Genomic DNA, 4,538 nt, shown 5'->3' on the forward strand with positions numbered 1-4,538 from the left:
TCTGCATTTTTGCACGTACTTGTAAATAGCTTGTTCTTCTTGCTGTGGAGAACTCCACTGTGTGGCTCATCTCAGTTTTTGTATCCATTCAGCTTTGATGGATATCCCATTGTTTCCAGTTTGGGGCTATTACAAACATGCTGCTGCCAGCATACTTGCACATGCCTTTCAATGAACAATTTGAAACATTCTAGTTAGGTATAAACAGAAAAGTATAATGCCAAAGCCTCTTTTTTTATTGCGAATATTTTATGTTTCTTTTCATTGTAATTTTCTGAAATTAAATTCATGTATGATAATCTACTCACACACATAGATGTCAATATGATGCCCAGTCAATAATATAAAGGAAGTATAAATAGTAAGTAATTTACAATAAAATCATGTGAATTTCAATATGTTCTTGGGTACAATTGCTCAAGAAGACATAATAACTCATATCCACCCAAAATGAATAAGTTTGGATTCCAGAAACGTAAGCAGATCAGACATTATTACACACAAGAAGTGCAGGAAAATGACAGGGCAGAAGGTGCAGGTGGAAATTAAAATAAAAACTGCTGTTAGGGTAAGACATAACAGACTGAATTATTAGTGTGAGATGAGAGAAAGAGAAATAACCTTAACTGAAGCAGGGAGAACACAGCAAGACACATTGTAGCCTGTCAAGGGGAGAGAGAATAAGAAAGGTGAGCCTTCGAGCATAAGGATAAATAATTCCCATTTTATGAAACAGGACAGGATAGTAGTGTGGTCACACAGAAACACATCCTCCTTGGAATCTCACTCCTCAAGAGAGGGGTGCGTTTCGCCTTCAGAACCTTAAAAAAAAAAAAAAAGCCCTTTGCGACCACATGCCGCGTTAGGTGGAGGTGACAAGCAGATGGATCACAGAAGGAAGCTTTCCAACCAACATTATCAAGAAACCATGCGTGCATCTGTGGAGACAATTTCTAAGTAAGATTGAAAAACAAGAAGTAACCTGAAAATAAATAATCTCAACATGTAATTTTCTAAAATAGATTCAAAATGATCATTCTTAAAGAAATTCAATGAGATATCTTGCATCTCTAATTTACTAATATTTGACTCAGCCTGTAAAAAAAAAGTTACACATCTCCTCTATTAAATATTTACAGTTGGTTTCACTGTTTTTCAGTAGCTGCATTCATGCCTTGGAAACCTTTCCCTCTAAATATGTAGTTGGTGATGGTCTAATATACACACTGGACAGGCTGGGCAAAAAGAAAATTATTCAATAATTGAGTTACTGTCCTTATTCCATTTATACTTTCCTGTCAATCACAACCTTGTCCTAAGTTACTGAGTTTTTCGTGTAACTTCTTCTAAGAACCCTTCAGCATTGTGATGTTTATATTTGTTGTGAATTTTCATGAGGTGGACACTTGAAAGTTGTGAAGGTTGTAGGATGATTTTCAGTAGTGTGAGTCTGTCCCGTGCCTTGTGGGATGCCCAGCATGCTTGGTCCTTGCCCCCTAAATGTCATGAGAGCCACCCAACTATAGTGACAGCCAAAAATGGCCCCATGAATTTGTAAAATGTCCCCTAGAGAACTACTGACTTCAAACTGCTTCATTTCAATCTTTTCATACTCATTCCAAACTCAGTTGGTGGTGTTTGGGCCCAAGTACAGGACCCAAAGTTCACCCAAGTGACATTCACTCTTATTATATTTTATCTTATATTCAGCTGATTGGTCCTGCTGCTCAAGGTCTTTGGGCTTCCTGGTTCTGATATTCGATGCTTTATTGTTCCTCCCAGCTACTCTGTAACAGGCCATCTTTCCACCTTAAAGCAATCGATAGACATGTTGAATAGGATGGGACTGGGGACAGAACCCTGTGATATTCCACCCTAAACCTTTCCTTGGGCCCAAACACCACCAACTGGCATCTTTTGGCTTTGTTTTTTTGTCAACCATGTAGGGTGCAACCCGGGTTTCATTGACTTGTTCTTAGAATGCGTAAATGTTAGAACTCCGGAGGAGCGGAAAGAGCGCAACTCAGAACAGAGCAGTGACTTGTCCAGTGTCACTTGGCAAATCAGAGTAAGAGCCAGGGTACAGCAGGATGCCCTAGGGCTGACCTCCTCCAGGCCTTAGGAGATTTAAATTCCTCTGATGGCTACTCAGCAGCCCAGAGTGGACCGTGCATGGCTCTGATCTGGCCTAAAAAGGGGTGGAATCCGGAGCCTGGTTCCAGCCGAGCACAGAGTGTCCACAAGCCTATTTCAGCATCTGGCTTGTCTCTGGAGGACAGGCAGGGGGCCAGTGCTCTGTGGAGTAGGCGGGGTAAGTGACCCTATCAGATCAGAGACACTAAGAGCTGCCTGCTCAGGCATCTGGAACAGAGTGATGGACAGAGTCCTCAAATAGGCGACCTGCACTCCAGCCCCAAACACGAATTCTCCATGCTCCAGGTCTCTGTGTCTCTATCTGTGAAGTGAGAATAATCCCTCCTCCCTTGCTTACCTCCCAGAGCTGTTGGAAGGAGCCAACAAGGAGGGCCAGACGATTTAAGCCTTCTAGAACATTCCAAAGAGATTGTCTTTTACTCTGAGTGAGATGGGAGCCACTGAAAGAGTTTAAGTGGAGGAGACAATCTGGTTTAGTCTGTAACAGGATGTTCTGGAGTCTGTGTGGGGAATAGATCAGACTGATGCGGGAGGCTCAGAGCCGATGGATGAGTGAGGGGGTCACTGCAATGGTCCAGGTGGAAGATGATGGAGGTAGCAGGGGAGGTGGTCAGATTTTCCTTTCAGAGAAGGGAAAGGGTCAGATTTTGGAGATATCGTAAAGGTAGAGGCAGTAGGATCTGTTAACTGGTTGAGTGTGAGTGTGAGAGAGAGGCATCAAAGATGATTCCAGGAGTTGTGACCTAAGGAAGGAGGGCTTTGTCATTGTCTTCAATGAGACAAATGTGGGAGGAGCTGGTTTGGTGGGCACGAGCAGAAGTTCAGTGTGGGACGCGGCCTTCAATATCCAAGTGGGAATACCAAGTCAAGTCGGTCATCATTAAATAAATAAGTCCCACTGCTTCTCCCCAAGGAGCACTTGACTTTGACAGACACCCTTGACTTTCTGGTGGTAGCTTGGTCAAAACTCAATGTCTGCCTCTGCAGAGTTCACCACTGCCTCGTCTCTCACCTGCCTCTCTTGTGCCTCAGTTTCAGCCCTACTGGGCGGTAGCTGTTTTCTTACTGAGATGCTCTAGGTAGACCTGGAAACCCCAAGGTGAGTACTGAATACTTGAGGCAGTTATATTTAAAATCAGATCATTCCTAGCATGTAAAAATCCACTCAGTTGTTTTGTATGATATGGTAACCGACAAGAAGTTTATTTTATTTAAGGAGATGCTTGTACATACGGAAGGGCTCTAGAACACACTTTGCTGCTGAAAGGTGAAGAATTATTACTGAGTCATTTAGTCTCTTCATCTATGAAATGAGTATAAGGTCTTTGCCCAGGCCAAAAGGAAGAAATAATCAGAGTGAAGCTCAGAGCTATGTCTTCCTGCCACTGGCTCAGAGTTTAACAGGCTCCTAAGCTAGTTTTCTGGGATTCAGCCCCAACCAAATATTGTGCCGGAAGCAGCCCCTTGATACCAGATGGTCTGGCTCCCAGCCTCCAAGAAATCAAGGGCTAGAAATGGGCAGTGGCTTTCCTATGTCACACGGTAATGCAGGTCTGAGCTGGGGCTGGGACTCAGGCTTTCCTGAGCCTAGTCCAGGCCATTGTCCTCACGCCTGTGCTACCCCCACACTCTAAGGGTCTCTGAACGAAAAGCAGTCCATCCTCCCAGTCAGAGAAACATCCCATCCACTCACTCCATATCCTACCTTGCTTAGGAGGCTGCCTCTTCTCTCCTTTTTCCCTCTCTGGACACTGTCCCTGTCTGTTTGGCGTTACTCAGGCCCCTATGAACTGGACTTTCAGAGAAGGGTCTGGACTTCTGGTCTCCCACAGGTCCAAGGACAAATTTATCACAGAGCGTTGACCATCTGCCAAATGCTGTTTCAAGTGAATAATCGCTTATTGAATCCTCTGAGCAACCCCAAGAGGTAGACGTTATTATTAGTCCCATTTCATAGATAAGTAAACAGAAGCTCAGAAAAGCAAAAAGGCAGAGCTGGGATTCAAATAAGCGGCCATCATGCCCTTAACCACCATGTTGTCCAGAAATCTCACTCCGGTCAATTCCTTTGGTTGCTGCTACAGGCAGCCCCCTCAGCCCTAACCCACCACTAGTCCCTGAGGGATGGCCTGCAGAGGACATAGGTCCCTGCTTTTTAAAGCAGAGAAGGCCAAAGCTGGGCCAGGTCAGTGTCAGAGCAGGAGACTGAGGCCAGGCCAGAGTCGCCCCCACAGAACCTTCAACCCCCAGCAGAGGCCTGGCTGTGCCGGGGGCTGGGCCAAGCCCTGTAGGCCAAGGAGGGACTGCCCCCAGGGAAGGCCAGGCCCTGAAAAACAAACCTCCTCCCTTTGCCATCTCAGCCTGCCCAACCCTCCCAGGGACCT

The sequence above is a fragment of the Pteropus vampyrus genome, unplaced genomic scaffold (genome assembly GCF_000151845.1).
Source record: "Pteropus vampyrus isolate Shadow unplaced genomic scaffold, Pvam_2.0 Scaffold125, whole genome shotgun sequence".
NCBI classification, from domain to species: domain Eukaryota; kingdom Metazoa; phylum Chordata; class Mammalia; order Chiroptera; family Pteropodidae; genus Pteropus; species Pteropus vampyrus.